Genomic DNA, 13105 nt, shown 5'->3' with positions numbered 1-13105 from the left:
GAGATATCTCAGGCCATACATTTGCATTGGACCGCTATATTCATTTGCCAAACTACTGTTACGTGAGATATCAATGTTTATATCTCCTATTAAAACCGCATTCTCATTCTCATCAATATTTCTCGGGATAATATCTAACTTGTTGAAGAAAACTTCAATATTAGCAGAGGGTGATCTGTACACGGCAATCAATGATACGAATCAATTGAATGCTTGTAATCTAATCGAGACGATATCAGCCTCCGAGCTCTCACAATAAATTGAAGCAGTCAAACTTTATGCCATCCCTCACAAATAAACACAGACCGTTACTTTTGTTCAGCTGGCCTGGCCTATCTATAACCGAGTAACCGTCTTTTCCGTTATCAAAGGATCTGTTTCCAGTCATCCACGTCTCGGTTAATACTATTAAATCGCACTTAATCTTGCCGTTTTGCACAGTGTAAATGAATTCATCAAAATTTTCACTAATACTGCGGATATTCATGTGCAATATATTTAGGAAATTTGTATTGCACATATCATGCTCATCCACATGAACCGCTGGATATCCAAACAAAAGATATCATCACTTTCAATTGCATTAAAACATTCCAAATCAATCACCTCTTCAAAATAATACTCATGAATCATCAATATATAATGCTTAAAAAACAAAACAAAAGCAGTAACCAGAAATATGTTAGAGATAGAAAAATTGTTAATATGTGTCTTAATATCATCGGCTTTTAGTATTTAATATTTAGTATTCAGTATTCTTCAACTTAATGCCAACCTGACAAAATCATTAATTTAGTTGCCAGTTAACAATGCTTGTAATCCGCACTATAGTTCACTGTTCCGAAGAGGTACTCTCTCTAGATTATAGTTCCAACATATGATATGGACATTCCAATTATAAAATAAGAGATTAGGAGAAGAAGAATATACATGCTAAGAGACGAACTTTAAACCCTCAAAAACCACCCTCAAGGTGCGTACAGACTGTCGCTCTGCTCCGCAACCGAACGTCACTCCAGCAGAGCGATTAATGATCGACCGGCGAGCAACAGTGGTTCGACCGGGGAACGCGAGAAGATCTAACATCTTCCGTAACGTTCATGATGGGTGCGTGGGCGGTGCGACTGTGGTTCGATAGTGGTACGAGGGCGGTACGAGGGAGGAGCGTGCTCGGTTTGGGTTGGAAGCACGAATATGTGTACGCAGCTTTAGAGTTGAAATATCGCCAAAAGATTTCTTAGTGAGCACCAAAGACGTTGTCTTACTTTTGGTGGAATAACGCTTAGCCTCTTGCTTGGCGTCAATCGGTAGAGCATGAGAGTTATTTTAATAATTATAAAATCTGGTCGTGTTTTTTCTAGGATATAATCTCATTATAATCTTCATGGGCTCAGACATGAGCTTTCACAATAATATAATACTGATAATTTATATATATATATATATATATATATATATATATATATATAAATAACTTATATCCTATAGTATTGAGGAATAAAATGAATAGTACACCATAAAAAATTTGATACATATATTAACAAATATCTCAAAATAAATCAAAGCAAAAATATATAGAGCGACAAAAAATATATAATAAAACAAGAAACGAAATCAATAAAATATCACAGATTAATACTATTTTTTGAGTTCTATAGCACGAAACTCTACCATGTGCTTTCACTTCATGATCATATAAAATATGCATTTATCTGCATGTAGCTTTGACATCAACTTGCTGTTGCTTGTCGATTTGGATAATCCTATTTCATATATAAACTTCTCAAATCAGAGCAGGATAAATTGACAAATCAATAATCAAAATATATATTAATTTCTAATAAAAGTTTCTAATAAATATATATTAGATATCTCAGGGTGCAAGATTCGGCACCTGACGGAAATAGATAGATCAATTTATCTGATGAACCAGAGCTACATTATATTATAAAATTAATGATCATATGAACATTTGTATTATCAGCTTAGAACTTAGTATTCTTTTTGATTGGTGTATCTTTTGATATATGAATTGACTCGTTACTATTCAATAAAATATCTCTTATACCATTTTCAAACTTGCACAAGTATTTTTACCAATTTCTTATTTTTTAAAACCTTTTCGACGAGCTAGCTTTGATTTCTTATTTCATTTCGAAGCACTGAGGGCGCCCTATCACTATTTCAAATATTATTCACTCACGTGCTGGATTTTCTATGAGCTGCTGATGGCGATCCAAACTCCTGGTGGTCCTGGATTATTGGTGGCTGAAGTCGTCTCTTCCAAGGGATTAAAAATATTTAAATGACTTTTGCTTTACAATAGCATTACAAAGTCTTATGAGAAAATTAATAATTAGATTTAACTTTAAGTTATTAAAAGGTACAGTAAGATATTGCGCTCTACAATTTTTGGTGACATCTCATGGTAGTGGTTGGCAGGCAAGTGGGGCAGTTCTCCTTTCTAATTCACAATTTTCACTTCCAATTTCCAAATTTACATAAAATTTAAATAATCTGTTCCTCCGCCATTCAAGGCTCAAATAGTTCGTGCCAATCTATTAAATTATTACTTATGTTACATCTTTGATAATTTATCTGCCTTCGGGCCATATCCAAAACATAAACTGAACAACCATAATTCATAAATTCTTATCATTTATAGAAATATATACAAATATATTTGAATCGGCTCACTATTACCGCCTATCAATTGCTACCATTTGATTGGTGCATGCAAATTATTATAGTATACATGCGCCTAGGAACCTCCTACTTCCTTAATACATTAAATTATTTTTGTCTGGGTTTTTTAATACGTTTTTTACATGCAAAGTAATTTTCTATAGATTTTAGGTTGATTCTCATATAACAACAATTAGCCATGTGGATTTTTTGTTTCCTCAAGTTGCATACTAGTTTGTTACAATAAGTTTCTGCCAAGGTGTTTGGCTAGATTCTACGTTATGCGACTCAGTCGATCATTAGGTCGCCGATCAATAGATATTTTACGCCTAACCTCAAATTTTCAATATTTTATATAATATTATATAAGTAGCAAAATTATTTTCATTTCTATTCGGCAGTTATAAATTTAGCCATGATGCCTGATATTATCTAATCTTTAAACATTATCATCTTTGGCGATATTAGCCTATTATTCCACTTAGACCTATAAATTTCTTCAAGTAGGAATTTTTATTTATCCATCCGAATTTCAATTCGTTACAACGTATAAGAAAGCTATATTCCAAGTTTTGTTGCAATCCATCTAGTAGTTTTCCAGAAATCGTGATCAGTGAGTGAGTGAGTCAGTGAGATAAGAATTTTATAAGTATAGATATTATTTATATAAGTAACTATTGAAATATTAATGTTGAATTGCTGGTGACGAGAAACTGTGAAATGCAAGGAGAAACAATATAGCCTAGGCTATCATTATAATATAGTAGTCTCTTCTAATCCATGCATTCCTAGGGGGTAGTTGAGATAGATGATTCTTGTAGTACGGGAAGTTGATGCTTCAGTTGATTGTCAATGAGGATAACAGACAAACGAATAGAATGTAATATTGTGTTATAGCATCGTCAATAATTTATTACTCCCGCTTCAATTGAATTGAGAGGTTATTAACGACGTTGATTGCAAGTGAATGACGCTATGATAACTGAGTTCTGAACATAGAAGCGTTATGAGAATGAGAATGAAATTACAAGGGTAACTTTCTTTCTGATAATGCAATCAATGTACGGATGAATTTTCAAGCTTCTAGATTACAGCAAAATTATCATATTATTCATCAGATAGATTGATGACATACCCTATATATTAAATCAGTTAATTAACTGCTGTTAATTCGAAAAGTTAGGCTTGCTTCAATATCTTCGTGATATTTTCAAAATTGTAGTTTTCCAGATTTGGATACTACATAGGTAGCGGAATGTTGATTTGATTATTAATTTTTTTGTAAACTATTTTAACGACACTACAATCTAATATCTTTGAATATTAGTTATTAAAACAAGCACTCACTGTGGAGTTATCCTCGCTTCGCCTGCCTGCATTTTTCATTTCAGCATGCTTCATTCCATCAGTACTTTATGGTTAGTTAGACTTAGTTGGGATATTTTCAGAATCATTATACTCCAGTCTAGCCTTTTAAATTTGAGATTGGAATGACGTGGAGAACTTACAAATCATTCATTCTCCAACTCTTTCGAGTCTGAAATTTTCCTGAGAAATGAAGAAATATGCATTAAAAACTCAATGAAAAACTGGAGAAAAGAAACCCTTCAATTTATCACCACCATTACTTACTTCAAAACTGAAAAATCAGACGGATTTATGTAACAAATTTTAAAAATTTCGGTCGATAAGATAACGAGAAAGCTAATAATCTAGAAGAACGTTGAAAAACGCCAGTTTTGAGCATATCATAGGCGGAATATTGAAGGCCTCTCAATTTGTAGACCTCAGCGGATCCTCTGTACCGAATTTGAACGTTTTATGGCAATTTTATCTCGAAAATATCTCGTATAAAAACACTGGTAAAAACACCTATTACTATATCAGCGTATCTTTAGCGAACAAAATTCCACCTCAGCTGAACCTGAGTACTGAATTTTTTTAAATATATTTCCATCAATAATATTGAGAAAGGTGAGAAAACGCAGAAAATATCAAAGTCACCTCATCACAAAATTTTTACACCCTAGCTAAAACTCTGTACCAAATTTGAACATTTTCTGTCTATTACTTAATGGAAGAACTGAGAAAACGCAATAAACCGCTAATTTTGGGCGAATCTTCCGCGTTTTTTCAAATTCCTTCTAATACAACATTATTACACCCCAGCTGAGCTTCTGTAGTGAATTTGAACATTTTCTGTTCATTTGTTTCCGATAAAGCTGAGAAAACGAGAAAAAACGCTGGAAAAACGCAGATTTTGGTCGTATCTTTGACGCTATTTCAAATTCCTTCTAACACAACATTATTACACCCTAGCTTAGCTTCTGTACCAAATTTGAACAATTTATGTTCATTTGTTCTCGATGAAGCTGAGGAAAAGCAAAAAAAAAACGCTGAAAAAATGCTAATTTTGGGCGTATCTTTAACGTTTTTGCAAATTCCTTCTAAAACAACATTATCACACCCTAGCTGAGCTTCTGTACTGAATTTGAACATTTTCTGTTCATTTGTTCTCGATAAAGCTGAGAAAACGCTAAAAACGCTGGAAAAATACAGATTTTGGGCGTATCTTTGGAAATTTTTCCAAATCCGTTCTTAGTGCAACTGAACATACCTACCAAATTTGAACGTTTTTGGTCCGGTAGATTTTAGGTTCTGCTAGTGCGTAAGTCAGTCAGTCAGTGAGTGAGTGCCATTTCGCTTTTTTTTATATATATATATATATATATATATATATATATATATATAGACAGAATGTTTCATTTACACAATTTCACAAGCTCAATAATTGAACTTAGTCAATTATTGACTAATAAAATGTTTCGTTTATTGGGATGTCTCGTTTATCGGATCCGCTGGAGTGTGGGTGGTTGTGTCTGTATTTTTTTTTACAAATTTTTGAAATTTGCTCCAAATTCAGGATTCGAACTTGTCGTTCACCTGTGGCTACCTTCGCCATAACTTTACAGTCCTTGGTCCAAACTGAAAGAAGTTTCCTCTGGTTGACTAGCTGTCTCGCTGCATTGAATAGTGAACGTGTCTCTGGAGTAAAGATGCTCGCTCAAGTACACTCGAGTATTTGGCAAATTTGTCTTCATCTTGATGCGTGAAGTGGAATTCACAACTATTGAAGGTGGCATGTTAATTCCTATTCGGTAATCTATGCGCTGCTAATATGTCACTGCTAATTTAGAAATATATACCATGTCATGTCAACAAATGAGATTATTTTGATCAAGTCGATCAAAATTCCTAGATATTATTTCTCGTGAGATAAGCTGATTGATTCAACAGCTGAAAATGATTCTGTCTCTCTCCCACACAGGCTCTCCCATCTTCCATTATCAACAGACGACGAAGTTATCATTTGTTTTTCCAAGGATGAATAATTATTATCCTTTTCATGTCCTTCAGTGAGTTTTCCCAGGGATGAGACCTAGTGTAATATAATTTTTATATCATAATCCTACTATAATCCAAATTTTGTGAAAATCGTTAGAGCCGTTTCCCAGATCCGTTGGACATAAATATAGAACCATATAAATAACCATATGAATATATACAGGAATTGCTCGCTTAATATAATGAGATAAGACATAGTATGATAAGCATAAATTTCGTAACAGAATTCATCTAACAATTTAGAAGAGTTATTTTTTATTTTTCGGTCGGCAGGAATACGTTGGTTTTTCAAAGTTATTTTACTCCCTTATTTTTGGGTATTTTCAGGTTCAAGATAAATATTCCCAGTTATTTCTCACTCGGATAAAATTTTAGTTATATCATGATAGCTACATGCGTACTATATATTACAGTACGTATCCGAACAGTAATGTACAGTATCTCTACGTTTTTACTGTATAAATTGTATGATAATAAAAATATACATTAAAAACAGCCATAACTTCCTTGTTTTCGGGTATTTTCGAGAATGGGACTTACGCTCTTAATAGTTTGGGGTCGCTGAATCCAAATTCAAAAAAATCTGGTGTGGCGCACTCACACAACTTTCCTTGTCGTTATGAAAATTGAACACCTGACGCTGGTGTTCACGCGCATATCAAGTCCACTATTCAAAGATCTAAGCCAGCTGGTAACAGGGCAATAACGCTGGAGATACATGAGGTTTGCTATCTCTTCATAGTGAATGATTAAATGGAATCAACAGTTGTCAAAAGTTTGCAATTGAATAATCACATTTTCTCGAATTTCGAGCTTATTTTCAATTTTAGGTAAAAATTTTACAAAACATTGATTGTAGAGATTTTCATGCTCAATCTTTTTCACTCGAAATTTTGTGTTTAGATTGTATCTGAAGCCTGATAATTGGGAATCTAAAATCAAACTTTGCATAGATGGGGCGGAGCTCCTGAAATTTTTACAGATATCGGACTATGGCAGTTGATAGAGCTTATTGATGACTATTTTAAGTATAAATTTGATCAAAATCGTTGGAGCCGTTTTCGAGAAAATCGCGTACACAGACGCACATACACTCATATACATACTGTGATGAATCTTTCAAATAGATCTCATGAGAAGAGAGAAAATTGTGATTACCTTTTAAAATGAAAGAATTTGCTAAAGGAATAGTTAGCGACCGAGCGATAAAGCTTACTTATCAGTAACTGTATATTAGATAAGAGTACCGTTCTGTACTGAATATTTTCTAGAAAATTATTCAATAAAATTATAATTATTTTGCAAATAAAGCACGAATTATTTACGAATTGCTCATTGAATTTGAGGTTACACTTTGTTTACTATCGAACAGATGTTTAAAGCAGCCTGAACACAGCTGACTGATTCAAAGTATTGTCAAATGTCATGCCGGTTTTCATGCAAGGTAAAATATCATTCCTAAAAATTATAAAACTATCAATAAAGGACCAAGAATTTCAAATAAAAAATAAAATGTATGTATTATCGTTGAAATTATTTATTATTTAAGAAATTATATTATATGTCAGGTCTTATTGTAACTAACTAGGTCATAGCATGAAATTATATTATTGATAAAACGGCAGAAATTAATTATAACAATCTCAAACCTAATAAAAATTGTATAAGAATATTAATTTATTAATGATTCATTCAACTGAACCACATGGTAATTAAATCTCTTTGGCAAGCCTAAGCCAATCATAGTGCATAGAAATAGCACCAAAAAGGTGATCGTTTGAAAGCAACACATGTTAATCTACTATCAGACAACAAACCTGCCTTATCATATACGCTAGCACATGTACATTGTATGAGAGGAACTATGTCTAGAAGATTAAGCAGTTTTAAGAATTACATAAATTGAATTATTATTGTAATTAAAGGAATTATATTCTACTGCCTGCCACTGACGTCACGTCTACGTCACAATCGTTCTACCAATGGCAAATTTTTATGCAAATTTATTACATCGAGATTCTCAGAAGAAAGGTCTAGCCAAGAAGCTGAGAGAAAAGACAGCACTTCCCTTTTGAAATCCTCACCGGTCAGATCTCTTTTCATAGTTACCAAGACCTATTTGTGAAAATTTCTTGTTCGATTTTTATATGTTCTATTTGTGAGCCGATATTTTAGGCCAATCTATTTGTTATTTGTAAATTTATTTTCATCAACCGATAAATTTAAAAGTTTAAAGTAAATTATCCCTTAATTAATTTGGTGAAGGAGATATTTAAATTAAAATTCCACACGTGCTGAAACCGAAGCCTGGATTGCTGCCGATCAAACGATTTCTGATCTAAAGAAGAAAACCACAACCGCCAAGGAAATTCACGTGAGTTATAAGTTTTAAAAGGGGCCCCAATCTACGCTTCGAAAATATTTCAGTGCAGAAAAATATAAAATTTTCTTCGTTAAAGTATTGGCCACGCCGACAAGCGCTTTAGCATTTAAGAGCCTAGAATTTACTCATATTGAATTTCTAAGAATTTGTAGTTTGATTAGCTATCCTCTGCTATCAGAACCACGACCCCGAGCATTTTAAAAATATTTTATAATTCATTTTTTCACTATTTTTTCAAAACTGTTCAATTTTATCAATTGTAAAATTCTGTCGAATCACGCATGGTATCATGCAAGTACAAAAAATTTGCTAATCATTTTGTTAATGTTAAATCACTTTCAATCTGTAAATTATATTCTGAATCTGCACTGTGAGATCATATATTTCATTATAATATATTCCAGTTTTGTTAATTCGTTTTCTGAGTTCGATTATTTCTTAAGCCTGTCAATTATTGTGTCTGATACGTTCTATATCATCAAGAACCGATCGAATACGATCATTGAAATAACTGAATTAAGCTGGATATTGAACAGGTCTAAGTGGATGTAGCGAGTGGGGTCAGATCGAGATATTTATTCTTTGTCCTTACCTGCTCATATATCAGCTTTTATCTGTTACCTACCTCGACTTAGGAGCGAACACATCAATTGTACAGCAGATGCAGCCATAGATCGTATAAATTCCTACAATAGAGCTTAAAACCCGACAAGACTCTGTTCTCGAAGTATATTCTGAACGATATTTGGTCCAAATACCGTATTTTAATCCTTCAGAATTTATTAGAGACGCAGTCCCGTAAATTATCTACATCGGGATTTTTGCTCGCCCTGTATGATTTTATATGCTCATTCTTCACAGGTAATAATTTTAAGGTATCCGTCTTCAGTGTTTAGCGATCGCTACACTGCTTATAAAAATTTCATCACTATACAATTTGTCATTAGAAGAATCAAGGGTGAGCGAGCGTTTAGGCCTCCCGCGATTCCGACAATTATTGTATTGAATCTTGTAGTGAATCAATCAGTCTGGTGTACACTCAGCGTCCACACACGCAATTTCAAAATTTATAGCCGCTACACCATTGACTCAGTACAAGATTCACCATACATACGTGAGGCATTTAAATACAGCATTACATCACCCTACGTGTATTGTCCTATCCTTGGAGGTGAGAGTGACTCCCCCAGGAAGAGCTTCACAATACACACACACACACACACACACACACACACACACACACACACACACACACACACACACACACAAAAAAAAACACTTCTTTGGACTCAGGGGACCTTGAAACGTAAAGAAATTTGGGTACCTTAATTTTTTAGAAAAGCAATACTCTCCTTACCTATGGTAATAGTGCAAGGAGAGTAATCAATACCTTCCTATTTCCGTTTTCTTTTGTTTGCCATGAAGTATTTCGTTCTCACATAGCTATTATGTTGCACTGGTGCATTATTCACTCAAAATTGATACTAGTTCTGATGAGGATTCGAATGAATGCGCTTTAGAGGAAGTATAGGGGAAAATAATCGCTTCAACATTGAAGTTCTAGTTTTTATTCAAACTTTGTTATAGTTTCATCAAATCTTCTATACTTATAAAATTCTTATCTCACTGACTCACTCACTCACTCAATGATCACGATTTCTGGAAAACTACAGGATGGATTGCAACAAAACTTGGAATATAGCTTCCTCATACGTCCTAGGTGCTCACTAAGAAATCTTTTGGCGATATTTCAACTCTAATGGTAGTTTTCAAGGGTGTAAAGTTCGTCTTTTAGCATGTATATTCTTCTTCTCCCAATCTCTTAATTTATTATAATTGAAATGTCCATATCAAATGTTACTATAGAACTATAATCTGTTGATCTACTTCATATCATTGTTAGATGCACTTCATTTCAGTATTTCCTAGTGTAGAGGCGCGCTTGAGGACACCTCAAGGATAAAAATTTCAAACACTTATAAATTCTGACACAATGCTCAGATTTCATCGTACTACACTTCATTCTTCTCGGCTCGTCAAGGCGGTCCGAAATCATGTAGCATAAGTCAAATTCGGTAGAAAAGTGAAAATTTATTGTTGAGTATACATAAGCCCATATTCCATTACACAAAAAATGGCCAATTTCTATATTCAAATCTGCATGTCTTTTGAAATACTTCTGATAAAATTTCCAAATCTGGTTGGGATGTTGAAATTATCCCCCTCTGCTCACTTCAATAAATAATACTTTCAATTCCAATATCATTCGAAAGTTACAGAAGAGTGGCTTAAGTACACTCAACAATACATTTTCCAATTTTCGACCGAATTTGACTTACGATTGCGGACCGCCTTGACGAGCCGAGAAGAATGAAGTGTAGTACGATGAAATCTGAGCATTGTGTCAGAATTTATAAGTGTTTGAAATTTTGATCCTTGAGGTGTCCTTAAGCGCGCCTCTACACTAGGAAATACTGAAATGAAGTGCATCTAAAGGGTGATTCTCATAGAACATAATCTAATGAACTTATGTCATTGTGCGAAATATCAATGTGAAGACTATGTAGTTGGTGATGATGGTTGAAGCTGAAAATTAGGTTTTTTTCACAATACAAGGAGCATTGTTGTCAGGTGTACCAGGAAATCTATATGAAATCTACCTGATCTCGGATTGTAGAGAACAAAAATACGCCCAGAGAGATTTTGAATTATACATCTAAATGGTACAATCGGAAGTGATTATTGATAAAAAAACCTGAAGTCATCAAAATTGATTTTTTCTTCTAATTTCACTCACTTTTGAAAAATTATAACTCCGTACTCATTGGAGATAGAGAGTTTCGAATGATCTCATTTTATCCAGAATTTTATAATCTAGAAAAAAGGTAGGAGCAAATTTTCCTGTCCGATCAAGAGATTTGGCAGAAATAGCAGAAAACTGAGCAGAAAATACGAAGTAACACCTGGTTATTGTGAGGTGATAGAAATGGGACTGATTTTTTCAGCTTCTGTTGTATTGGTTCCTCTGTTGCTCTATGTTTGTACGCAGCCATGGCCTTGAGAGAGCCAGTTGCACTGTCTGGTCATCCATTATCCGGACTAAATACCACAAGAACTAATGAGAGAAGCCTTCTATTTAAAAAAAAACTTGCTCTGATTAATTCTCATGAAATTCGATCCTGATTGAATTGAACAGGCTTTTGTGCTACTGTTTCAAGTGATTAGTGAGTGTTTTTTGTTATTCGATTTGGTCTGTGAACAATCCAAATCAGAACTTTTCTGTTTTCAAATGTTTGGATTAAAATTGGATATGAATTCAAGTGTATGGAACATAACCTACTTTTTGGACTATTTATAGTGTATAAATCAAAATTCGGGGAAAAAACAGTTTTGGGCTGTGCCTGTTAGTCCTTCCCAAATCATTTTAAATAATTGTGTTCTGTTCATCAATAAATAAACAACAAGCGAAGCTCGGTGCCCCTATATTTCAGATAGAAATTAAATTGAGTCATATGTTAGTTTACATCCAAATTTTCATCTCTAGGCTTTTGGTTTCAAGCTAAGATCAAAGAAAGAAATCATATAATGGAAGTCAATAATCAATATGATTGAATAATTCTATTCAGATTTATGCAAATTCATCCCACTTTAATATTTATGATAGTAAAGTTTAGGACATGAGGAATCAGCCACAATAAATGTTATACTAACTATTATGAATAGACTCTTTTGTATAAATGGACTTCCATAAAAGAAAGAATCTCACACTTTTGAATAAGTGAAACAAAAATTAAGTGTCATGCTATGCCAAAAATTTTAGAATAAGCAACAGATCCATAGATACGAGAGTCATAATATTCCGAATCAACTTAATTTGGAATTTAATCTTCAATTGCATCAAACAAAAGCAAAAATAACATGATCACTGCTAATTTGATAACTGTCAATGGGAAATATCAATCGCCAATGAATAAATTCGAGGTCGACTCTTAAGCCCCGCCCAATATTCTACAAAATTCTCTGCAATTGGACTACTATTTTATAGAGCAGTTCCAACACATCAATGATTATTCAAATGATTTGACTCAATAATTCTTATGTCAAGTTGTGGCCTAACCTCAAAATCGATTATAACAATTTTGGTAGAATTTAGATTATAAATGTTTCACAAAAATAATCTTATCTTTTAATTCCCAAAGCGAAGCAGGTTAAATAAGTTATAAGTTAAATTTTGTTGTTGATTCAACTCGATAAATGTTTTTCTTGCTGAATAGATGAATTATGTTTTTGTGTGAAGCTACCTGTAGTCCAGGGCCCTCCCGGGGCCCCTGGGTCCAAAAGGGCTCTCGTCAAGTCCTTCAAGATCAAGCAGGTTAGCAGTAGAATTTTTGTTGAATTTAACATTCATCTGCTAAAAATTGTTCTGCCTTTGTAATAATTTTGGTTCATTGTAGATGGTTCTGCGCTTTAAATAACTAAAATATGTAGGGGCGACAAGAGATAAAACCACTCGATTTATGGGTGGGTGCAATTGTTAGCAAAAAAAGAACGAATAACTAACACTTTCAATTATGATAACATCACTTCAAATAAAAAATATATTTGAAATCGTTCACACGGTGAAAATACTTT

This window comes from Nilaparvata lugens, chromosome 12 (assembly GCF_014356525.2).
Source record: "Nilaparvata lugens isolate BPH chromosome 12, ASM1435652v1, whole genome shotgun sequence".
In the NCBI taxonomy this organism is placed as follows: Eukaryota; Metazoa; Arthropoda; class Insecta; order Hemiptera; family Delphacidae; genus Nilaparvata; species Nilaparvata lugens.
Note: the sequence above shows the minus strand (reverse complement) of the source record.